Below are 27,771 nucleotides of genomic sequence, written 5' to 3'. Positions count from 1 at the left end.
TTAATAAATATAGGCTCTTTTGCCTTTTATCAATCTGTCCCAAACGCTCCTTTTTAGGTTACTAAAAAAAGTAACTTGTGATTGCTTTAAAAATTATGAATAATTTATACACAATAAGATGTATAGATTTTAAGTGGTCTAGTTTGATGAGTTTTGATGATTGCTTACACATATAAAAGGAAGAGAATATTATACCATTTCAGAAAGTTTTTTCATGACCTTTCTATTAACCCTATAGTGAGGTGCAACCACTTATTTTTAACATCGTATATTCCTTTTACGTCACCTAGAACTTTATACAAACGGAATCACACCATATGTGCTCTTCCAATGTTTCTGAGATTCATTAAGTTGGCAGTAGATATATGGTCTGGATTGGTAGTTTGCTCCTTTTTTTTTTTCTGATTATTATTCCATTGTGTGGATATAATACAATTTGTTTTTCTTTTTTCCTGTTGATGGACTTTTTGGTTGTTTGTAGTTGTCTTAAACTTTCAGAAATTAGTATTTTTCTTTCTTTTTTTTTTTTTTTTTTTTTAGTATTTTTCTTTTTAGAAATGCCCAGCCTCTTTACTTTGCTGTCTTACTGCCTGCGAGGCTAACACTGTTTCTTCATTGTTCTGAAGAGGGTGGGTAATTTTAAATGAGTGATGGAAGAAACATGTTTGTAATTGTTGAAGAGTTTAGCTATGGCTGTTAATGTCTTAGAACAGATTGTACTTTTCTAAAAAGAAACATAATTCATTAGGATTGTTATTTAGAATGTAAATACAGGTATATATGAAAAACTGTAAAAAGAATTTATAAGATGTTGTAGTTTATACAAATGATGGGTATTTGGATAATACTTTCAAAAACACCTATTCCATGGAACAAAATGTCTCTATTATACTTAATAAAATTAAAATTTTTCCATTTATTGATGTGCTTTAATCTTTCTTTGTTCTAGAAGTTTAAGTAAATCAGGGTATGCAAAGATACAGATTTGTGTGCATGTATTTTTAGCTATCAAGAAAATGCATGTTCTAAAATCCCATAATTATGTACAGAGCAATACCTCTGTCCAAAAGACTGTAATTATTTAGAATACAGTGGGCACACTGTTAGCATAATTTACCTCATTGTTCAAAATAGCCAAAGAAATGGTCCTACTTCAGATGACTGACAACTGCTTTGAAAGTCTCAAGGGATGGGCCCAAATATCAAATTAAAGGCATGCCATAACACATTTTTAGCTTGTCATTTGCTGTATCCAATTTTATATTCAGATTCTGATGTGAAATTAAATTTCCCATAATGGATGATATTTTTCTTCCCCCCTGCAAACTGTTAGCTCCTTGTGAACAAGTTTTGCTTTTTGTTCACCTCTGTGTCTTTGGATCCTAATGTTCACCCCAATCCCCAGATCCTGGTAAGTAATAAACATTGATAGGCTGATTGAATGCCTGTATATGCCGTTACTAGCCTTGGTTGATATATGTCCTGTTTTGTACTGCATCAAATACAAGACCAGTCAAGATGATCAAAAAAAGAACAAATTTTTCTTGCTTTTTGGTAATTTATTTCAAATAGCTTTTCTTATTCAATCCTTACTACAAAGAAACCACATTGGTGGTGTTTGTTATTTGGCTAATGCTTTCCACTTTTCTAGTGTGAAACAACTCTCTGCATTTGTTTCTCAGAAAAATAGTTTCTAGAGCCTGTAGGCAGTGGAAAAATCTACACCAGGAACAGTGACAATTGTTGTACAACCTGGAAAAGTTGTCCGTACCTCTTGTCTCTACTTCCTGGGCTCACATTCATTTTCCAGCCCTCTCTAATCTGCTTCTGGCCATAACATTCCACAAAATGGGGTCAAATCCAATAGACACTTATCTCTCATTTTACTTGAACTGGTTTAATATTGATGCAATTGGTTACTTCCTCCTTGCTTAAACACTCTCTTTTTCTGTCTCCTGGTTTTCCTACAACCCATGGTACCCTTTGTCTTCCTTTTGGTTCCTCTCTGACAATCCACATAAAAATCTTCTTATGGCCCATCTGGGCCCTTTCTTCTTTCTCTCCTCTCTCTTCAAAAAACTGCAGAAATCTCTGGCTTTGCATTCCTCACACAGACTGATAATTTCTCACTTTGCATCTCTAGCCCAGAGCTCTCCCTTGAGCTCTGGACTTGCATATGTAGTTGCCTACTTGACATCTCTTTTTAGATGTCTCACAGACATCTCAAAGTAACAAGGATTGCAAAAGAGAGTCTTGATTTTCGTCAGCCAAAAGTAGTCTGATAGTCCTTATCTGTCTACTCCAGTAAATGGAAGCTATTTACCCTCTTATTCAAACTAGATTCGTGTAAGTCATTATGGACTATTCTTTCTTCCTATTCTTTCAATTTGTCATCATATCCTATAAATTCTACTTTCAAAATATACCTTGAAATCATCTACTTCTTTCCATTTTTCATCTGTTTCCACCTTGTTGTAATCATCTATTTTCTGGATTATATAGCCATGTTCCCCACTTGGCCTTTTTCCCTTCTGTTTCCCCTTTAAATCTGTTCTCCACACAGCAGCATGAAGAATGAGATTTTTAAAGCATAAATTATAAAACTATATCATATCATTTAAAATCCCCCAGTGAGGTGGGTGGGGGGGAATGAGGGAAATTGGTGAAGGGGATTATGAGCACATTTACCTTGATGAGCAATGAGTGATATGTGGAACTATTGAATCACTATCTTGTGTACCTGAAACTAATATAACACTGTATGTTAAATACTCTAGAATTAAAAATAAATAAATAAAATCCCCCAATGATTTCCCAGTACACCTAGAAAAACTCCAAATTTGTTGCCTAGTCTATAAAACCATCCCAAATCTGGTCTCAATGTATTTGTCTAGTTTTAGGTTTTGACTCTATTCCCCATATACAGATCATCAAATTCCTTATAATACATCAGCTTCTTTCCAATATATGGTCTCCTTGCCATAGAGGGAATATAGTGTGATGCTTATGTACCTATACTTTGCAGCCAGGATTTGCCTTCTGATCATACCACTTGCCAGCTGGGTGGCTTTGGGCAAATCACTTAAGCTCTCTGTGATTATATTCTTTCCTCATTCATATGGAAAGTGAGGAAAATAATAGTGTCAGTGTCACAGAGTTGTCCTAAATATTGGACGTAAAATATTCAGAAGAGTGCCCAGAAAATCCAGGCATAGCTGTTACTATCTGTACCGTACTGTAGTGTTGCCCAGCACTCACTTCCACCTCTTCTTATCCTTCAGCTCTCACCTTTAAACATCAACTGCCTCAAGGAGGTTTTGAACACCTCAGCTGAAACTAGCCCTTTTAAAAATATTTCTATATTTCATTTTCTCATTTGTGTCCATTATAGGACTTTTAATAACACTGTCCATTTATTTTACTTACTTGGTTGCTCTCTTCTGTGCCTCTATCTTCCTGCTTTTTGGTTGCTAGAATGCAAGTTCTTGGAAGACAAGGATCATGCAGCTAACTCAGCACCTGGCATATGATAGACAGGTGTTTAGGAAGTATTTTTCTGAATGAATCAATGAATGAAATTCTAGCAGCTGAGAATTCATACCCACATCTCAGTCATAATGTTAGTTACTTGTATATATTTATCACCTTCTCTTAGTGACAGATGCAACACGAGGGTGGAGATGAGAAAAGAAAGGCACGTTCTCTAAGCACTTAATTTGAAAGAACCTGTGATTCAAGAACCTCTTGATTTCTACCGAGTTACAATGGAGTCACCTTAGTGTTTTTATCAGTACAATAAGGATGTTAGTCTACATACTTCTACATAAATTTATATGACTTATATTTAGTTTTATGATTCTCCTATGTATGAGTATGTATTTTCTTTTTTTAAAAAAATATTTTATTTATTTACTCATGAGAGACACACACAGGGAGAGAGAGAGAGAGACAGAGGCACAGCAGAGGGAGAAGCAGGCTCCATGCACGGAGCCTGATGTGGGACTCAATCCTGGAGCTCCAGGATCACACCCCGGGCCGAAGGTAGGCACTAATCCGCTGAGCCACCCAGGGATCCCCCAAAGTATGTATTTTCATTAGATAATTAGTTCTCAGCTTCCCTCTTAAATTGCAAAATATAATTAAACAATTTTCTAAACTCATTCATTGTCCAATAATAGAGTTGCATTTGGAGCAACTTAAATAAATCGAGTGAAGAAAGTCCATTTCCTGAAGATTTTCCTGTTTGTTTTTTAAAACAGATGCCCTGATTTTAGGTATATGTATCTGAACCAAGAGAAAGGGTTTTCTGATTCAGTTACTTTCTGTAGGAATTGGTAATTAATTGCCATTTTTAATGACTCAAGTAAAAAATGATAGTCAACCCCATATAAGAACACACCATGTATTTATCCCACTAATATAATACAGAAAATTTCACTTAAGTATACTCAATTTTAAAAAGTAAATTTATTCATGTAAATATAACATACATAAAGAGAAGTTCACAAATATTAAATATACCTCTTGGTAAAGTTTCTCAAAGTGAATACATCTGTGAAACTATCATCCAGATTAAATAGTAGAATATTACAAGCATTGCAGTCCCACCTCTCTCCTCTTGTCTCAATCATACTCCCCACTCCCCATAAGTAACCACAATCCTGAATTCTGAAATCATAGATAAGTTTGCTCTATTTTTGAATTTTATATAAGTGGAATCATACACTATGTGCTTTTTTTGTGTCTGGCCTCTTTTACTCTATTTTATTCATGAGATTAATCCATACTGTTGATAGTAGGAATAGTTTTTTTCTTTTTCTTTTCTTTCTTTTTTTTGTCTTGTAGGTCCTCTTTATTTATTTATTTATTTACTTAAATTTAAATTTAATCAATTAACATATAACGTGTTACTGGTTTCAGAGTTAAAGGTCAGTGATTCATCAGTCTTCTGTAACACCCAGTGCTCATTACATCACATGCCCTCCTTAATGTTCATCACTCAGTTACTCTCTCCCTCTATCCCCTCTCCTCCAGAGACCTTCAGTTCATTTCCTATGATTAAGAGTCTCTAATGGTTTGTTCTCCCTCTGATTTCATCCTGTTTTATTTTTTCCTCTCTCCCCGTATGATCCTGTTTTGTTTCTTAAATTTCACATATGAGTGAGATCATATGATAATTGTCTTTCTCTGGTTGACTTATTTTGCTTAGCATAGTATCTTCTAGTTCCATCCACATTGTTGCAAATGGCTAGATTTCATTTTTTTGATGGCTGAGTAGTATTCCATCGCATATATATATACACCATTTCTTTATCCATTCATCTGTAAATGGACATCTGGGCTCTTTCCATAGTTTGGCTATTGTGGACATTGCTGCTATCAACATTGGGGTGCAGGTGCCCCTTTGGATCACTACATTTGTATCTTTGGGGTAAATATCTACTAGTGAAGTTGCTGGGTCATAAAGTAGCTCTATTTTCAACTTTTTGAGGAACCTCCATACTGTTTTCCAGAGTGGCTATACCAGCTTGCATTCCCACCAAGCAGTAGTTATTTACATTGATGTATATGTTTCCATTTTATAGGTATCATATATATTGGAGATTATCTCAGAGATTTTATGGAGATATCATAATTTATCTATTTTACTATTAATGGGAAATTTCTTTCAGTTTTTGGTTACTATGAACAATGATGCTACAAGCATCTATGTTCATGTGTTTCAGGGCATGTAGGTACTCTTTTCTGCGTATATACCAGTAATAGAAATGTTGTCTCATGGGATACAATTTAGAAGACATTGGCAAAGAGATTTTCAAAGTCATTATACTAATTTGAACTTCTATCAGCAATGTTGAAGTATACATTGGTACGTAAGTTGGGAGTTCTTCACCAATACTCAGTATTGTGTTTTTGATATTGTTCATTCGAGTGGAAGTGTACTGAATTGTTATTGTGCTTTTATGTCATCTTATGTTTTATTTTGTTAAAGTTTGTATTTTAATTCTAGTTAGTTAATGTACAGTGTTATATTAGTTTCAGGTGTACAATATAGAGATTCAACACTTCCATACAACACCCGGTGCTCATCATGACACGTGCACTTCTTAATCCCCATCACCTAATTCATCCATCTCCCCACCTCCCTCTGGCAGCCATCAGTTTATTCTCTACAGTTAAGAGTCTGTTTCTCGCTCTCTCTCCCTCTCTCTTTTTCCACTTGCTTGCTTGTTTTGTTTCTTAAATTCCACATCTGAATGAAATCATATGAGATTTGTCTTTCTCTGACTTATTTCTTTTATATTCTCTAGCTCCATCCTTGTTGCAAATGACAAGATTTATTCTTTTTTTATGGATGAATAATATTTCATGTATATATACATCACATCTTCTTTATTCACTCATCAATCAGTGGATACTTGGGCTACTTCCATATCTTGACTATTGCAAATAATACTGCTATAAACATAGGAGTGCATATATCCCTCTGAATTAGTGTTTTTGTATTCCTTGGGTAAATACCCAGCAGGGAGATTACTATCTAGTAGGCTAATTCTATTTTTAGCTTTTTGAGGAAACTCCATACTGTTTTCCACAGGGGCTGCATCATTTTGCATTCCCACTAATAGTGCAAGAGGGTTTCCCTTTCTTCATATCCTTGCCAACATCTGTTGTTTCTTGTGTTGTTGATTATGACAGGTATGGGGTGATGATACCCAATGAAGTTTTGATTTGTATTTTGCTGATAATATGTGATGTTAAGAATATTTTCATGTATCTTTTGACAATCTATATGTCCTCTTGGAAAAATGTCTATTCATGTCTTCTGCCCATTTTTTTTTAACTGAATTGTTTTTTTGGGTGTTGGGTTTTGTCAGTTCTTTCTATATTTTGGATACTAACCCTTTATCAGATATGTCACTCGCGCTTCTTCCATTCCAAAGGTTGTCTTTTAATTTTATTGATCACTTCTTTTCCTATTGTTGAAGCCTTTTATTTTGATGTAGTCCCAATAGTTTATTTTTGCTTTTGTTTGCCTTGTCTCAGGAGACATATCTAGGAAGAAGTTGCTATGGCTGATATCAAAAAAGTTATTGCTCATGTTCTCTCCTAGGATTTTTACGGTTTCAAGTCTCACTTTTAGGCCTTTAATCCATTTTGAATTTATTGTTGTGTATAGTGTCAGAAAGTGGTCCAGTTTCATTCTTTTGCATGTTGCTGTCCAGTTTTCCCAACACCATTTGTTGAAGAAACAGTCTTTTTCCCATTGGATATTCTTTCCTGCTTTGTCAAAGATTAATTGACCATATAATTGTGAATTTATTTCAGAGTTTTCTATTCGAGTTCTGTTGATCTCTGTGTCTTTTTTGGTGCCACTACCATACTGTTTTGATGACTGCAACTTTATAATATAACTTTAAGTCCAGAATTGTGATGCTTCCAGCTCTGCTTTTCTTTTTCAAGATTTCTTTGGCTATTTGGGGTCTATTGTGGTTCCATATAAATTTTGGGATTGTTTATTATAGCTCTGTGAAAAATGCTGGTGGTATTTTGATAGGGTTTGCATGAAATGTGTAGATTGCTTTGGTAGTATAGACATTTTAACAGTATTAGTTCTTCCAGCCCATGAGCATAGATTGTCTTTCCATTTCTTTGTGTCGTCTTCAATTTCTTTCATCAGTGTTTTATGGTTTTGAGAGCACAAGTTTTTCACCTCTTAGGTTAATTTTATTCTTAGGTATGTGATTACTTTTGGTGCAATTGTAAATGGGATTGATTCCTTAATTTTTCTTTATGCTGCTTCATTATTAGTATATAGAAATGTAATGGATTTCTGTCCTTTGGTTTAATATATGAAACTGTACAGAATTTATTGATAAGTTCTAGCAATTTTTTGGTGGAGTCTTCTGGATTTTCTATGTACAGTATCATGTCATCTGCAAATAGTGAAACTTTTACTTCTTCCTTGCTGAGTAGGATGCCTTTTATTCCTTTTTCTTATCTGAAAGCTATGGCTAGGACTTCCAATACTATATTGGATAAAAGTGGTGAGGGCCATCTGGGTGGCTTAGTTGATTAAGCATCTCATCTGACTCTTGATTTTGGCTCAGGTCATGATCTCAGTATCATGAGATCAAGCTCTGAGTTGGGTTCTGTGTTCTGTGGGGAGTCTGCTTGAGATTTTCTCTGCCTCTCCCTCTGTCCCTTCCCCTGCTCTTTCTCTCTTTCTCAAATAAATAAATAGATATATATTTAAAGTGGTGAGAGTGGACAACTCCATCTTCTTCCTGAATTTAGGGGAAAAGCTCTCAGTTTTTCCCATTAAGGATGAGGTTAGCTGTGGGTTTTCATATATGGTCTTTACTATGTTGAGGTTTGTTCCCTCCAACCCTACTCGGTTGAGGTTTTTATCATGAATAGATATGGCATTTTGTCAAATGCTTTTACTTCATCTATTAAAATGATCATATGGTTCTTATTCTTTTTAACTGATGTGATTTATCATGTTGATTGATTTGTGACTATTGAGCCATCCTTGCAACCCAAAAATAAAGCCCATTTGATTGCAACGAAGGATTTTTTAATGTATTGTTGGAATCACTTTGCTAGTATTTTATTCAGGATTTTTGCATCAGTGTTTATCAGAGATACTGGTTTGTAGTTCTCTTTTTTTTTGTGGTGCCTTTATCTCGTTTTGGTATTAGGGCAATGCTGGCTTCATAGAATGACTTTTCCTTCCTTTTCAATTTTTTGGAACAGTTTGAGAAGAAATATATTAACTCTTCTTTAAGTGTTTGGTAGAATTCACCTGTGAAGCCATCTGGTCCTGGACTTTTGCTTGTTGGAAGGCTTTTGATTACTGAGTCAATTTCCTTGCTCTGTTCAAATTAGAATTCTAATTCTTCCTGTTTCAGTTTTAGTAGGTTATATGTTTCTAGGAATTTATCCATTTCTTCTAGGTTGACCAATTTGTTGGCATACAGTTTTGCATAATATTCTTTAATTGTGTGTATTTCTGTGGTATTGCTAGTTACTTCTCTATCATTGTAATTTTATTTATTTGAGTCCTTTCTGTTTTTTTCTTATTAAGTCTGGCTGGAGGTTTATCAATTGTATTGATTTTTTCAAAGAACCATCTCCAGGTATCATTTATCTGGTTTTTTTTTTTTTTTTTTGGTTTGATTTTGGTTTCTATGTCATTTATTTCTGCTGTAATCTTTATTATTTCCTTCCCTCTGCTGGTTTTAGGTTATGTTTGTTCTTTTTCTAGATCCTTTAGGTTTAAGGTTAGTTTATTTATTTGATATTTTTCTTGCTGCTTGAGGTGGGACTGCATTGCTATAAACTTCCCTTTTAGAGTTGCCTTTGCTACATCCCAAAGGTTTTGAAACATTGTGTTATCATTTTTATTTGTTTCATGTCCTCTTAAATTTCTTTATATTTCCTGGTTGACCTATTCATTGTTTAGTGGCATGTTAATCAACCTTCATATGTTTGTGGTCTTTCTGGATATTTTCTTGTGGTTGTGAAATGTCATAGTGATTTTATGATTTTTCTGATAGCTAATGAAGTTGAGTGCCTTTGTACATATTCGTTGACTGTTTGGATATGGTCTTGTGAAGTGCTTCCCCATGTCTTTCGCTCATTTTTCTAATGGGGTTTTCTGTCTTTTCCTTGTTGACATTTTAGAAATTCTTTGTATATTCTGCATATAAATCTTTTATGAACTAAAAATGCATTATACATATTCCTTGCTCTCTAGTTTGCTTTTTGACTCTTGATATGCTCTTTTATTAAGAGGAAGTTCTTACTGTCAATGTAGTCCAGTTTATCAATCTTTCTATTTTTATTTGATACTTTTTATGTTCTATTTAAAATTTTTTGGGGATCCCTGGGTGGCGCAGCGGTTTAGCGCCTGCCTTTGGCCCAGGGCGTGATCCTGGAGACCCGGGATCGAATCCCATGTCGGGCTCCCGGTGCATGGAGCCTGCTTCTCCCTCTGCCTATGTCTCTGCTCCCCCCCCCCTCTTTGTGTGACTATCATAAATAAATAAAAAAAAATTAAAAAAAAATTTTTACTATCTCAAAGTTGTGAAGATATTCCTCTCTAACATATAGAATTCTGCTATATTTTAGATTTAGATTTGTAATTCACCTGAATTGATTTTTATTTTTTTAAGATTTTATTTATTTATTCATGAGAGACACACAGGCTCCATGCAGGGAGCCCGATGTGGGACTCCATCCCGGGTCTCCAGGATCACGCCCTGGGCTGAAGGTAGCGCTAAACCGCTGAGCCACCCAGGGATTCCCCTGAATTGATTTTTAGGTATGATTAAGATTTACTTTTGGCTTTTTATTATACACACACACATATATATAATATACATCATATCTTGTTTACTTTATACCATTTGCGAAAAGACCATCCTATTCCACTGATCAGTGGTGTCCCTTTTTAACAAACAGGTGTTTATATTTTTCAAATACTGTCAGGAACCTGTTTAAAAGAGGGCAGCCTGGGTGGCTCAGCGATTTAGCGCTGTCTTCAGCCCAGGGCGTGATCCTGGGGACCAGGGATCGAGTCCTGCGTCCTGCATCGGGCTCCCTGCATGGAGCCTGCTTCTCCCTCTGCCTGTGTCTCTGCCCCCCTCTCTCTGTGTTTCTCATGAATAAATAAATAAAATCTTTATAGAAAAACATGTTTTAAAGAGACAATATCTATCATTAACGTCATCAGCCACATTTATTACTCTAGCAACAGTAAATGTTAAAACGTTCAACAGTAAATGTTAAAATGTTAAGCACTACTAATATTTTTTTAACCTTTCTTGTATCGAGGTGGCAATCTGATGTAAACTTTGAACTCTATTTAAAGAAAAATGCACATTACACAAAATTTTTAATATCATTCTAAAATTATTTGTTAACATCCACAGCCTATGTATTCTGATTTTTGAATCCCTGAGTTATCATATCCCATGGATAAATGATGCCAGTCAACTGTGGTACATGAAAATTAAAATGGAATCTTGAGGGAGAAAAAGAGCGAGTGGGATTTCTGAGCTTGCATTTACATTTTTTCACAAAAGAGTTTAACTTTGTGATAAGTGTGTTATATACCTATATTACGTACATTTGTATTTTTCAACAAATATCTATTAATATGTACTGTGCAACTAGAACAAAGGAAGGAATGCTGCGTTTGACATCTAGTGTGAGAAACCATACTTCCATCAAATAGTAACTTATCTTTGTAATAAAATGATATGAAAAAAAGCAGAAGTTTTAAGAACATGTTATTAGTAGCCTAAGTAATTTGTGGGCATTAGGGGTGAGTAATAGGCAAGAGTCATGGAAGCCTCACATAAGAAAAGGACATTTTAGTTGAGTCTGAATCATGGATATGAATCACTAGTTAATGGGTTGGGTAGAGGAGAAAAACAAGCAACAAGAGAAGTGGAATTACATACAGTGTCCATATGGTAGGAGATAGTATGGTCAGGTTGAGAAGAAAAATCCAATCTGAACTGTTGGTGCCCAAAAAGTGAGAAAGTGTGGCATCTGACAAGGTTGGAGATGTAGACAGCAATATGGCCATTCTCTAGGAGCCCTTAGGGACTGGGGAGACCAGCATAGTCAAAAGAGATGATGGTGCTTGTCATTGGGTAGTGTCATGTGAGATAATGAGAAGGGGGTGGGATTGATCTTGAGAGGAGACTTTATAGAATTTGTCGACAAAGATTTGGAATATGGAGAGAGGAAGAGGGAAATCCCAAGTATTGGTTTCTAGGTTTTTGTTTTTTACAACTAAATAAATGGCTAATGAATTTATTGAGACAGGAGCAACTCTAAGACATGCCAAATAGACAATATCTTTTTCCTTTTGGATAGACAGGAACAGAGTGTAGAGTTTGTACATTTAGCTTTGGATTTGCTGAGTCTGAACTGACTTAAGGTGAGGTTGAGTTGACAACATGTAGATTGTCCCGGAGATCAGGGAAATGGCCTGGCCAGTTTACATTTGGAGGTTAGAGGAATTTAGATGGCACTGAAGGCTAAGTGTGGAAGAGATTGTCAAGGAGGGCCCTGCAGGATATTTATTCAGAGAATTGTCTTTATTTTTCTTGGTTCAAGTTGGCTCTGTCTGAAATCAGCTAATGAAATATACTTTTACCTGAGAGTAAATACAACAGCTCTTTTGGTCTCTCTGATAATTTATCAAGATTGTTTAGTGGGCTAAGTGGCCTAAGCAGAGTTGTTGGGATTTCCACTAAGAAATTTGGGAGTAGATTTTATTTAAGCCATTAGAAAGAGAAATATCTTATTTTCCTCCCTATAATCAGAATCTGACACCCTTAAGGGCTTATGGTAAGCACGGATTATTGGTGTAGAAAGATGTGCGTGTGTCTGTGAGTTAAACTGAGTATTCAACATCTGAATATATATTTATACTACTTTGTTTTTAGCTTCTATCCATTAAAATCTCACAGTTTTATAAATACAGTTTAATGCCACGATATACATGTACTTAACAAGATTCGATTTTCTAACAGCCTTCAGAACTAGAAAAATGAATCCTGAGAAAAGGAGCCATAGGATAAAATATGCTATTTCTTGGGTTATTATGGAAGAAATTCCATAATGGTTGGTATCTGTGGAATGAATTTATCATATGACTCTGCAGGTTGCTAAAAACACTGACAGCTTCACAGTTATGTCTGAGGTTAATCCTACACTTTCTAGTGCCTGGCACAAATGATGACAGGTACTGGGCAAGCTTTACTGCAAGCCTTTCTCAACCCTGGCACTATTGACATATTGGCTGGAAATCCTTTTATTGTGTGCTGTCCTGTGCTGTGTAGGATGTTTAGCAGCATCACCAACTCATTTGCCATTAGATGCCAATGACACCCTGACCCTAGTAATGACAACCAAAAATGCCTCCAGATATTGCCAAATGTCTTCTTGGGCTGGGGGTGGGGTGGGGTGTGTGTGACTGGGGGATGATCAGAAATAGCTCTAGTTGAGAACCACTGATTTATTTAATGAGAAACCTTTCCTTTTCCTTTTTATTTTTTTAAAGATTTATTTATTTATTTATTCATGGTAGACAGAGAGAGAGAGAGAGAGAGAGAGAGAGAGAGACAGGGAGACAGGGAGACAGGCAAAGGGAGAGGCAGGCTCCATGCAGGGATCCCTACATGGGACTCAATCCCAGGACTCCAGGATCACTCCCTGGGCCAAAGACAGGCGCCAAACCGCTGAGCCACCCAGGGATCCCCGAAACCTTTTCTTTCTGACAGGGCTATTCTGAGTCCTTCTGGTCCTTTTCACCTATATCTGGGAGGGTGGAAGAGTCTTAATCTTTGGACAGTAGGGGAGGAAAAGCTTGTTGGTCACCCTGTTGTAAGAGGCAGAGATTGCAGGGCAAGTCAGGTGCTGACAGAACATTTAGTGAGGGGTTGTGAGCCAGGGTTCAAGGCTATGGATTGTCTGTTAGGCAGCCAGGGTTCAACTGGGGCACACATGCATGCCTATTTTATTTCCTCTACGCTTTATGAAAGAAGGTTTTCACAAGATGACAGTGGAACCCTTGTGAGATATCTTAGCAGATAGGTCAGAGGTCGACTCTAGAGGTTAAAAGTGGCCATTTAATGGACTCCTTTCTCTTTAGGTCAAACGGCTTACAAAGAACAGTCTGAGGAATAAGGGAGTGAAACTGCCATTTCATGAGCATGAAGTTTCCTTTGAAAATATACAATTTAATGACCAAATAAAAGTAGTTATGAACCTTCAGTTTGAATTTGCTTATGTATGTGACTAGTAATATTATCTGACATATTTCTAGGCTGGCTAGCCTTAAACGCCGAACATATCAGCAGACGTCAGCTGTACAACATTAAGGGTGATGCAGTACTCGGTTGAGGCTGCAAGTCTTTATGGTTCCTATGCTTTATACATTTATATTCTTTATGTAAGGGTTACATTGAAGAAGACAATGTATATGCCTGAAGGTGAAGGATGGTTTCTGAGAATATCTCTGTCTGGAGGAAGAAAACAATTACGTTCTTCACCAGCACTTTTCCAGGTATCTTTGACCATAACTAATATCAAACTTCTTTGCATAGTTCTAGGACACACAGCTCAGACTAAACTGGCTGCTGGTATGACATGCCTTGACATAGGATAGCAGCCAAGTGGAAACAGGTATTGTTATGACAATAGAGAGATATAAAATCATGCTGGCTGCCAGCAGGAGTGGAAACCTAGTAACCTAAATGAACTCAACCAGAAATCCATTGAAAGATTTAATTTTTGGTCCATTCAGCTATTGATTATATTTATAGTGCTGGAGCAGCAGCAGTAGTATTATCAGAAGCACCAGTGTAGGCCTGAGTAGAATTATTAAGGGAAATTAACTACTGTATAAAATGAATCGGCTCTGAAGGGGTTAGATTGACTAGAACAATAATTTTCTGAAAGGGCTGATTTATTCCCTGTGCAATGAAAAAAAATAGATTTCTACAGATTGTTCATGTCAAAACATCAGACTATAACAGGTGTCTCAACATCTGAATGCACTGTGATGTTCAACAATTTTTGCCTTTCAAGAAAAATGAAAAAACAAATGAACAATAGGTTCATGTACAGTAGACCATGAGATCTTTCATGCTGGAGAGGCTGGGTAAGGTACAAATACTGCATGAAATGGGAGTGACAAAATGTAGTTATTGCAAGGCTCAAATTTACATTCAGAATATTAAATGTAGTAGAACCTGTTCTTGGTAAACTCAGCTGTGTCATATTATTTGTAGAGTAACAGACTTGTCTTTCTTTTTTCTTTTTTTTCAGTGCTGTACTATAAGCAACCTGTAACCAGCTTTAAAACAAAATCCATAAACAAGCAAACAAAGTTCAAGCCCTTTATTTCAGGAAATGGAAAAATAGGATTATGAAAGATTCTTACTATAATTTGAGGTATTGCAAGGAGAGAAGCATGGGTAGGATTCCATAAAAATCCTTTTCCAGATTTATGGAAGAAATCTTAAAACATTTATAGAACTTATTTTTACATTTCTTTTCACTACGAATAAAACACAGAAAGAATCCAACTGTTGGGGCTTTGTGAGGACCATACTCTTGTTAGTATTGTAGAGAAAGAAGGATAGGAAAAAGACTCATGTGATTGTGATATTTTATTTTCAATGACTCTCAGACAAGGAAAATTTTGTCTTTGTCTTTCACTGGCTATAATTGGAGAGAAAGCAGAAACACGCAGCCTACAAGCCACTGAACTATGACAAAGAGTTTATTTTTTGTAAGCATGAGGTTTATCAATCTTTGATCCAAATATAGGACATATTTTTATAATCAACTATATCCTTTTTTCCAATTCAAATATATAAAGCAAAATTAATTCTGAGGTTCAGCTCAAACCAGTAGGCCTTCCACAACACCTGCCTTGGATCTGGAAGCAGAAATGACCCTGTTCTCTGGTAATACATTCTGGTGCAAATCTTATCGGCCTTGAGTTTATTCTAATGGTATAAGTAACAGCAATAGTCATAGTGATGGGGAAATCTTTTCTTTTACAGACTACAGATTTTCACATTATTAATTATTCTTCCAAATAAAATCAAGACATTTATAGAAACAGTGAAATGAAAGCTTTTTAGTCTGGGAAGTAAGGAGTGAAACTGGCTGTGCGTGGTGATTAAGAATTATAGTGATTAAAGTTGAAGAGACAGATTTTCTGGATTCAAATGATGACTTTGCTGCTTTTAAGTCCTAAGATCATGGGATATTTTTTTCTTCTCTTTTCGGTCTCCTTTTTGTCCTTGTCTGTAAAATGAAGATAATGTTCCACTCAGCTTTTGGGGTTATTATGAGCCTTAAATATGTATTTTCCCCCCACCCACCCTGGTATATACTAAATGCTCAGTAGGAGCTAAATATTATTATTTGTCATTATTATGTCATTTGGTCACAAATTTAAAGAGAGCTAGATTTTAAATTCTGGGTAGAAACATAAGGAAGGTTGTGATTCCTCCAGACTCTTGAACCAAGATGAAAATAGGAGAGAAAACGAAGATGTATTGAGGGTTTGCTATTCACCAGACATTTGGACATGTATTATTTCATTTAATCCTTTCATAAATGGTCTAAGGAAGATTTTATCTCCCAGGTATAGATGCGAAGACTCAAAGTGAGAAAAGCTTTAAGTTATTAAAACTCACACATAGTAGCAGAAGGAGTTGAATCCAAGTATCCTGAGAAAGGTTTTTTTTCCACTTCATTACCAGCGCACACTTCCCCACAATGCACTATGATCTCAGAATGTCAAGTCTTTCTAGAAGTGTTCTTCTAGTCACAGAGCCACTCCAGCAGGGATAGCCCCTGGCTGCAATAATCCAAAGATACCCCAGAGATGAAATTGATAGATGTGACTTAAACAGAATTGCTTCCTACCCAGTCTTTCTCCCTTTTAAGGTCCCAGACCCTATCTGAATTCTTGGCAAACCTCTAATGCAACAGTGCTCTACAGTCTGTCTTGTATCTGACAGTAGTTTTGGTGAGCTGAAGTCAACCCCCAGATTTCAGAGCCCACGGGCTAGTGTTTCCAAGGCTCATCATTTATTTTAAAGTTCTTAGATCTAAATAAGTCTTATGTGGCTCTGTATAGTATGTTTTGCAAAAGGAGAATATGGCTTGGTTATTTGAAGAAAAACACAGGTAGTCCTATACTAAATGGAACTGGGATTGAGTGTACTTGGAAACTACACTCAAACCTGATTGTTTGGAGGTGGCTACTTGCAATGCCATGATGAAAAAGATTTTGAGGCTGTGTTCAAACATAGGAGGACTACTGTCATCAATAGGAATGTTTGCCAGGACCATGAAAATGGAAATTGGTATCATGTAAACTACTTCTTAGCCCTCTCTGGGCTAGAAGCAGAAATAGAATATGCAGTCAGTTTGAAAGTGGCTTTTATCATCCGCAAACTAATTTTACAAATTCTCCTCACTGTTCAGGTGAGCCTTCTTTCCTCACTAATCTTTATGTACTCCTCCTGAAGATGTACGCTCTCTTGAAGTGATAACTATCCTTTGGTCAAGTAGCTGCATTATTCTGCCAAAGGCAACAAAAACTAGCTTCTGGGAAGAAACACCCACACATTAGTGTATTTATTTTAATCTGTTTTGAGGGTGTTGGGAATTTCTGTTAGAATCCACTATGTATTACCAGTGTAAATATCACATACTTAATGGCAGTAAATTATGAAAACAACAACAAGGAACATTTTAATAGTTTAGACCATGGGTTTGAAGGAAGAGCCAGTATTTCTCCATTCTATTAGGCAAAATCATCCTTTGAATATAGAATTATACAAAACTAATTTTTGCAATCAAGGTCTCTCAAATATGTGTGTTTTATTTTGATTTTCATTGTTCATGGATCATTTCCCAGGAATGTATTAAATGATGGAAAGATTAATGCTGTGGAGAGTTTTTGAGGATTTTATTTCTGCATTGACTGATATGCTCTTAATCTTGATCCATATTTAATAGAGAAGTGAGTATATTCTTTCTCAGAATACTCAAGTTGAGTATTAGCAATGGAATAAAGCAAAGCTACAGATAATGACCTTTATATCAACGGCAAGTGTATTGTTTCAGGTGTTAAATGATGGATTAAAGAAAGAAATCAGTAAAAGCAGGTGTGCATGCACCCTCTTTTTCATGAGCTAAGATGGCACTTCAATTTAGAGACTTATTGAACATTTGAGCAAATACACGTGCCTTTTTTATGCTTTTTTTTTAAAGTAACGGCATCTAGGATTTGCTTACTTAAGCACTAAGTCCAAGGAAAATAACCAACTATTTTTATTTCCAAATGTTGCATCGAGTTATACATGTGCATATCCCACAGAATTGTCTTTTAACATATGAGGATTTGAAATTGATTAGAAGTGAATTGCTGTTTCAAACTACATTTATTATGGTCAAGCGAATTCAATACTTCTAAATCATAAAGATTTCTTTTACATTTGGATCATCACATCTGCAGATAGAGAACTGCTCTGAAATAAATAAAGTTGGCTTCTTGTGTGAACGTGGCTGCAGAAGTCAGCATTTTCATTCCTTTCCTGCAAATCGTAAACAGAGCAATAAGAAGAATGGAAAACAAAGAAACACAGCCCTGCAAGTTTCATCTTCAATTAAACCAGGAGACAGAAATAACACACATACTCCAAAATATATGTAGGAACTGCCACAAGCACTGAGATGGGATGGATGCCATGAAGGAGGGATGAAAGGGAAGAAGCTCTCCCTGCCCCAACCACCGCACCACCACAACTACCACCACCAGGGGGAGAGGACTAAGGAAAGCAAACAAAAACTTCCTTAAGTGGGGAAAGTTTTTCTTTTATTTCAACGTTACTGAACCTAGGGTGAGCCAGGCTAGAGGCAGAAACATTTCTGGACTCCGTCTGTCCTGGAGGAGAGAGGTGACCCTACGCAGAGAGCTGCAATGCTTATGGGAAGCAGTAGATCTGTGTTTGGGACAAGAGAGGAGGGAATAGTGGCAGAATTGTCTGGTAGGTCGTCAAGAGTCATCTGGGGCAATTTCAGTGAAAAGACTGGAACTGGAAGTGAGTACTGAATATATTGGGCTCTGGGACAAAGATTATAATAAATGTGGGGATGAGAAGGATGGTATAGAATCTAAATCTCGGGATCCCTGGGTGGCGCAGCGGTTTGGCGCCTGCCTTTGGCCCAGGGCGCGATCCTGGAGACCTGGGATCGAATCCCACGTCGGGCTCCCGGTGCATGGAGCCTGCTTCTCCCTCTGCCTGTGTCTCTGCCTCTCTATCTCTCTGTGACTATCATAAATAAATAAAAATTAAAAAAAATTAAAAAAAAAAGAATCTAAATCTCATTTGTTATCACAGAGGAAGAATTATTTCACTTAAAAGCATTGGGAGAGGAAGGGTGAAGACAGTGGGGGACCTATGTTTGATAATGGCTTCATTTCTAATAACTGAGAGTCAAACTTTTATTGAAAGTTGGAAAATGTATTAGGTTGAACTATATGGAATTAGTATTTTGTAATCCCCAAACAATTGAATATCAGAAATCTCATATAGTTCAAATCATATCTAAGGCACTCTTAATTGTGAAATGCTCTATTTTGAGATCTACCACTGAGTAAGAAAAAATACACCTCCAATTAGAGTTGTAACTTATCCTTGATTATAAGGCACATTTCAACTTTAGATACATTAATATGTGAAAGAATGGGCTTCTTCTATTCTGTAAAGTGAGGAAAGAAGAGAATAAAGTATATGTAATAGCCGAAGGAAATACATTGTACTATTGAAAATTACGTGATAGAAGGAAAAAAATGCTAATTTCTTCATTGCCCATAATACAAATACTAAATATTTAAATAGAGCACTATGGGACCATGGGTATGTATACATAAATTGTAAATAATTACAAAGACGACCACTCTATCAAAACTACTACACTTTCTAAATATCAGAAGAGCTAAACAACATACCATATGTTACTATAGTAACATACACAAAATGTAAAATGAATTAAATAGCAGCGAGGTTTCTTTCTTTCTTGTGTAATCGACCAAGGTACATGTTGTTGGCCGTCAAGGGCTCTCCTAAATACAGTAATTCAGGCACTTTGACTCCTTTAATTGTATGGTTCCATCATCTCTTCAAGCTCCATCATCACCTGCCAGCAGCCAGCGAATAGAGAAGGACAGCGCAGGAGATGCAAACTCTTTTTCAAAGCCTAACCTGGAGGAAGATCACACGTTCTTTCATATTCTCTTGGCTTGAAGTCACACCATTGGGCTTACTTCCTTGCAAGGGAGCCTGGGAAGTATATAAAATTGAACTAGGTACTCAGGAAGTAGAGGAAGCAGGATTTGGTGACCATTATTTACTCTCTGCCATAGTCTTCAACTCAAAGAGTAAGGAAAGGGATAGCAAAGTAAGGACAATTAAAAGGAAAGAATACAGAAAGATGAAAATCGGCAATTTATGAATTTGAAGAGAAACAGTTCTAGAACTAGTTAACATACCTCTGAAGTAGGAATGTTGTTTGTTCTGCTACCATTTAGATTAAAAAAGAGTGAATAATGAAGGATATATGTTTGCATTACTTGTATAAAAATACAGCAATGCTGGAAGGATAAATGCAAAACTAATGACAGTGGTTGCTGTGTGTATTTGAAAGGATGGGGATTGAGTGAGGGGACAAGGCGGTAGGGAGTCTTCCTACTTTTTTTTTATATTATTTTCATTTTTCAGCCATGCTAATATACCACTTATTTTTTTTTAAATAACATTAATATAAACTAAAAGGAAATAAAGGGAAAAATTATTAATTAAGCAAAACTGAATTTGCAAACTTAGGTTCTAGGGTTACTTTCCGTAACAGATTTTGAGGAGGAAACATTTTTCACTAAGTGCCTTCCAAACAATCAGCTAATGAGGTACTGTTGTTATAAACAGCATAGATACTGTAGCTGTGAGACAATTCACGTGGAAATTTTTAAGCAGAGTTGATTTTCACACGGCAAAATGATGGTAACCAATATTTGGCACAGCAGATGGTGACTTGCTTCCATAGTGTGGTCTTTGGTGGATTGTCTCCCTAAGGCAATGCTGAGAACTCTTAGACTCCTATTTTGATATTAGCTAAGGCATTATGTGATGGAATTTTCTTGCTTTGTGACTGTGGAAGTTCAGAAAATAAGAACTACTGATCTTGATATTTTATTTCCTGAAGTGATTATATTAAACTTCTTCGATGACACAAAATATACCTAATTCATTCTTATTTCCCTAGTATATAAAAAATCTCAGGTTCTGAATTGATGCTGAATGACTATAGTGAAATGTGGTGTCCTGGGCAGTAATTCAACCACAGGGTAAAACTAGGTCCATCAGTTTTTTGGAAGGCAGTGGAGAAGTCCTAGTGACTTATGAGGAACTTTGGGTACATTACTTCCATGTTCTTCTGGAAATAAAGGAGGAAAATGACTCAGTCAATATTAGAGCTCGCTGTGTCGGCTAGAGTTGCCTTAACAGTCAAGAGGGAGGGATTGAAGACTGAAGACAGATATCAAATATGTGGTCAATGGGTAAAAAAGAGGCAAGCTGCAAGAAGTACTCTAAAAGTACATTCTAAATTGTTTCTTTTCTTTACACTGTACTCATCTTTGACCCCATTTTGCCCTTTAAATATCTCAAGATACTGAAGGAGGAGAAAGAAAAGATACTTCAAATAATTCATTTTTTTGTTTTGGATTTGTTTTTCTTCCCCTGACCTTTGTTTTCTCTTATACAAGCAACAAGACTTTCTTCCGAACTTGAACATCTTTAAAAAAAAAGTGACCCAACTGAGATGGGTTAGAGTGACAGACGAAAGAAAAATTTTTGTGAAGGAAGTGAATAGCTCAGAGTCAATATTATCCAACAGTTTGAGCAAAAGCAGCCCTCCACAGCATGGTTTCATATGATACCTACTCAGATATGTCTGTGTCTGTGGGGCTAATTCCCCCAGAGTACCTTTTGTTGATTCACATGAGCGGTTTAGTGGGGACAGTCACAATGCATCCAACTTTGTGGTCATGACTCTCTTATTTGGGAAAACAGTATATGGACAGACACTACTGAGATTTCATGCTGTTTGAGGCCAAAGCAAAAGAAAAACCAGTAATTGTGCACTTATTCATCCTTTGGTTCTGATAAACTGCATTGAGGTAGGGGAGGGAGAGCCAAATTGAACTTTATTTTATTTTATTTTGGTGGCTGTTTGTTCCTTGGCCTTGGATTTAAATATGAGCTCTTACTTTAAAGACAAGGCAAAAGGAAATCTCCTCTTGGTTCTAGGCCTCCTAGAGAGCTAATTTTTAGGAGGATGTTTCCTTAATTTTTAAAGATGCTGCTGAGCTTCTCATAATTCTCAAATTTAGGAGAAATATGAGAATGACCAGGGTAGCTGTGTGTCCTGGTTTGCCTGTGACAGTCTTTGGTTATGCCTGTTGTTGCAGCTCAGTTACTGATAGTGCTTTCTTTCATTCTCAAAAATGTTGTGGTTTGCCTGGTCAATTTTATGGTCTCTCTAGGAATTACCAGTTTTGAAATCTGGAAATACCATCTGCGATATTAATAAACAATATACATAAGTCCCTTTTTCTATCAATCTGATGAATGTTGAATGAGTGGGTCTCCATAGACCAGATTGGGAATAGGACCCCTGGCATATATGTTTATTTAAGACTGTGAATGGAACAAAAAGAAATCCAGCATTATGTGTCTCTGTTTTCCTATGAGTTTAACTATATATCACACATAAAACAATCCAAGTCATTTGGAAATTAGCCAATTTCTATAATTTCTATGAAATCTATTTTAAGCAGAAAAGCCAAGATAGTGATATAGAGTGTCTTCTTTTTGAGCCTCTGTAGCAGGGTGAGACAAGGTGGGTGGTTAGGGTGCAAAATTGAAGACATTCACTTTCAGACACATGCAAGTGCCAACTGTGCACTTACGTTTGTTGGAGAATACTGACTTGTGCTTCAGGACAAACCTCAAGCTTTATCTATCCTAAGGAGGCTTCATATACTCTGTAGTCTCTCCCTATACTTACCTCATACTAGGTTATTGCCCCTCATATGCCTTCTGATTGTATCTTGTGCAAATAAATCACTGTTGTAGTGCATTGAAAAAGTGTATGTGTATGTGTGTTGTTTTGTGTTATCATTCCTTGAGGTAAGGGACCACATTTTGCTCATTTTTATATCCAGAACACCAATGAGGAGTCCTAATGCATATCATGTGTTCAATGTTTATTGAACCATAACAAGAAAATAAATTATAAACAAATAATTGATTCAATTAAATTAATTAAAATTCTTCTAAAAGTTTTTTATTATACCCTCCAGGAATTTATTACAATAACAATAATAATAAAAGCTAATATCTTGTGACCTTATTAATTAAATGGTTCAAGTCCAAGTTTTGAGATATTTAATACTTATATATAGAAGAAAGCCTGAAGAAATAATAAAATTTACAATGTTTTTGTGAAACCTGCAGAGATGGATTCTCATTGGGATATCTTCTGAAAACGTCTTCTGTTCCAGTGAGAAATAACATAAAGTAGTCTTTATTATGGAGTGTTGACTTCTGACTCATTCAAAATGAATAGACTAGACTTTTATTCCTCTTTTGCTTACTTCTTTTCCTGAGGAAAAATGCTAGGCTATTTTGGGGGAAATTTTTAAGAACATGCCAAGTAAATGTGATAAAAGCCACATATATACAAGGTCAATAAATCATTTTTAAACTCAGTTTTTGAGGGTCTATGATGTCTATTGAATTAAAATATCTTTTCATTTCTATATTTGAAATATGACTAATTAGATGCATCAAAGCAGTATAAAATCAAGCTGGATATACTTGGTAGGGAGAATGGTTTGATTCAATTTTAAGTCCTTGATTAACATTTGAGTTTCTTCCTTAATATAGAGACAGACAAGACACAGTGTGAAACCATAAGCTTGGAAAGAAAAAAAAAGATCACAAAGAAGTTAACTTTCAGGATCCCCATAATCATCTTATATTAATATAATCCCACACCCCTACTGCACATTTAGCAAGGAATTCCTGACTAGAGTTAAAGCAGTGAGATGCATAATTACATATTATATTGAATGAGCTCAGGACAGTTCAAGTGGAAGTGAATCACAAAGCTTCAATTATCCAGATTGATTCTCCTGATGAAGACCAATTCACTGGATAATTGTGCACTTCTCCATCCTTTTGGCCTGATAAACTCCCATTGAGTTGGGAAGGGAGAGAGAAATTAAACTTATTTTTTTTTTGGGTGGCTGTCCCTTGATCTTAGGTTTAAATATGAAACTTGGCTTCAAACAATGCCTATCTGGACTTATAAGATGGCTGAAAACTATTGGGTTTTGTTCATCAGAGAAATTTTTTTGAGTCTTGTTCAACCCTGGCTGGAATGATTTCCATGAATCTGTTGTTAGCTGATGCATCACTGCATTATGCATCATTCCTGGACTACTCTTTTTATGAAAAAGCTGTACAGTGCTCTATTATTGATTTCTGATTTGTATTCAGTTTACAGTTTTTCTATGATATTTCTACCCAAGTATAATTTTTTTCATAATATTAATACCCAACATTCATGATAAGGTAACAGGGATGAATAACATATGTAATGTAGTTGTGGATAATGTTTAAATATGTAAAGTATCAAAAGCTAAAAAGTTGCATGGAAATCTTCCTTCATTGAAATTACTCGGTGGATATATTTTCTCGGTAATGTGAAGTTTTTATAACGTAGATTTATCGTATTGAAAGTAAATGCAAAACTGGAACTTAAGAGAACAAGACCTTATACTAAATATTTATAGTCGGAAAATAAATATTCTCATTAGTTTTGCTGTTTGAAACATTAATTATATTGGGGAAGGATGAATTGGTTTTCATTCCTTATATATCACTAACTTCAGAAGACATAAAATCTTTATTTACCAATTCATTTGAGTAACACTGAGAATCCTTATTCTTGGCACCAGAATGTATAAACATATAAAAATAAGACATGAGAGATATACAGTTCTCCACATACAACAGAAGCTATGTGTTAGGGAAGAGAGGATTAGAGGCAGGGAGTTGAGAACTGACTTCCAATTCCAAATCTACTATTGCATCAGCCATGGTAACGTAGTGATTTTACTCTACTTATTTATAATATAGTGATCATATCAGCCCTGCCCACCTCAAAGGCTTTTGTGATGATCAAATAAAGTTTGTAAAAATGCTTTGCAAACTATCAAACACTGTATAAATTTGGACACTGTTATTTTATTAGTTTTTGGTACTATACAGTTGAGTCCCCATTGATTGATTATGGAATCATAAATTTCTGGGTATTTACTGAGAAAGCCTCCAGTGAAAAAAGACAGTCTCATTCCTTTTCTTTGATATGATAAGATTAAGACTTGGGAGAAAGCTTAGAAAACAAATTTAAAAAGTCATTGCCTCAAGTACATAGATATTACAAAGAAAAAAAAAAAAAAGATGGTTCTTGAAAGCTAGTTCACTGGGGTAGGAGGATAGCTGTGTGTCAGGTAACCAAATCATGTACACTGGATTGTAGCAATTCAGTCAGTGTTCACAAAAATAGCCATAATGACTATTTAGCTGAAGGGAACAAACAGTTTCAATGAGGTCCTATCAAGGCTGTGAGTTTCTGCACACCTTGGAGGGAAAGTGAGAAAAGAGTTCAGATTGTCTTTTAGCCTATAGAGATTTAAGTAAAAAAAAAAAAATGTCAGAGATCAATTGATGATGATATGAAAGAAACATCTCTCCATATATTTTCCTCTCTCTGCCTTGAGATAAATAATTTCATGTAGACCATTATTTTTAACTTGTGAAAGTTCTAGTGTTTTTAAATGTAGACTTAAAATTTCTTTATTAACCTAGGGCACCTCTAAAGATTGCTGAACGGCTACCTGAAACCAATTAGTAATACAAATGGATTAAGATTTTTCTGTAATCATTATATGCTTTTCCTTGCATGTACACTTTTAATAAATCTGATTTAATTACTGGGTTTCCACAAAATTGTCCGTTATATTTTGGTGCAGTGCTCTCTATGCCAGATTCCATCGCTAACACTACTGAATAGTGTTCAGAGTGACAGTCAACATCATGGACATTTGTTAAACCTGAAAAACTGATTCTTGACTGCTGCTATTTAGCTTTGATTTGAGGTAGTAATACTTCACAGGAAAATTTGCACGTCTGTGTATCTAGTGTGCTAGAGTATATATGTCTACCGTCACATGGGTAATACTTGCAAGAAGTGTTTGGTTTAATGAGTTTTTATTATTCCATCTCATCAGATATAATGCAAATTTCATTAATCTATAAGGGATCAATCAAATTCTTCCCACAATCTTTTTCCTGGCATTTTCCAGCGCTCAGTATTATGTTAGTGGGAAACATGTCAGGATGATTTACAAATGGAAGAATTCTATTATTTCCCTTTAGCAAGTAATCGCAGGCAATGAGCCTCTCTAATTGAGCATCTAGTGTAGCTGAACTTCTATAGTGAATACTGAGGAGAGTGTAAAGAAAGCTATGAATCCTCTTTTTTTTTTTTTCATGAAGTTAGAATTGTAATGGACAAAGAACTACCCCTGGTTACAAGGGTAATGGCATCTGAGAACAAAATAGTATGTGTGATTTGCACTCATCCTTTCAAATATCATAAAATAGCTTATTAAAACAAGAACAACTTCTTTTAATCTAGTGCTTCTTTATTTTCATTCAAGCCAACACTCATTGGTTCTTGTCCAATTCTCTCATATTTTGCTTTGTGGTGCCTTGATATGTTATTCAATTAATTTTTGGATCTCCACTGTGTGTTCTTAAAAATGCACAAAACTCATTTTGTTAAAAATTCAGCTATTTCCAATTTAGCTTGAAAATGCAGGATTCAATTTGTATTTTTTACCTGTATCAGTTTACTTTCTTCAACAGACCATGTTTCATTGCAGATTATTAATAGGAATTTATACTTTCAAGTAGAAACTGCCAACTGTGATGGCGGGAGAAGCAAGCAAATCACGCCTGAATTCATTGTAGTAGAACCGTGTTTAGGTATCATCAATGATGGCAGAAGGGAAGGCATGAAGGAGATAGAACAGCTTAGGACGTGGGAGAATTAATTTAGTTAGTCGGCATTTAATTTTTTTTCCTCCTGAATGTCTCAGTATCTTTTTAACACAGCAATTTGTAATCTTAGTTTAAACACTTTCAATTTGAAGCTCTAATTATAGTTTATATAATTCATGTTTTCCAAAGAACGCGGTTTCTTTTCACATGGAAACATTTGCGTATTTCTTTCAGATGTTTAAATATTTCAGCATTGGTAATAGGGAAAAAAAATCCTTATAATAGCCTTATAATAGCCTTCTTGAATGGAATGGAAACCACATATTAGAAGTTAAAAAAACCTAATTTTGAAATTTGACTGTATCATTTTTAGTGGGTTTTCATAAATGTAAAATGTATGTTTAAGCAAAAATGTATAATGTTTGCAGGCAGAAAAGCAACAATAATCACAGCTACATTGTATTAAATTCAGAAATCATAGTGATTATGGATATTTGACAACCTGAAAATTGCCTATTGCTTATAATTTCATCTTACAATTTTCAAGAAGAAAAGCTGCTAATCTATTCTTTGGCACTTTGTTAGGAGAGATTTTACCCTTCATTGTCGAGTTATTTTACATTTTTTGCCTTTTTTACTACTTGCTTTAGAATCACCATGCCATCAAGAGGGATGGGAGAGCTTCTAGAAATCCTAAGAGTGGTAACTGACAATGGAAGTAAAATGCATATCGCATAATTTATGGTGCAATCAAAGATAGAGCTTTTGTCCTTTAAGAGGAATTACGGTTTATTTATAAGCTTATCTATCAAGCAGGAAAGATATGGAATTCTATTCTCTAGAGCACTTTTCATGGATAAGTCATCTCAAAGTATGAGTAAATTGATTTACAAGATCCCGTACAAGTAGAAGGGGACTTGTGCAAATCATTTGGATGTTTCAAGGAAAAATAAATAGGTTAGTGGAATTACTCATGTATATCCTACCTTTGATTGTATACAGTGTTAAGAGATAATTC

Source organism: Vulpes lagopus, chromosome 3 (assembly GCF_018345385.1).
Source record: "Vulpes lagopus strain Blue_001 chromosome 3, ASM1834538v1, whole genome shotgun sequence".
Classification (NCBI taxonomy): domain Eukaryota; kingdom Metazoa; phylum Chordata; class Mammalia; order Carnivora; family Canidae; genus Vulpes; species Vulpes lagopus.
The sequence above is the reverse complement of the archived record's forward strand: the minus strand, read 5'-3'. Positions refer to the sequence as shown.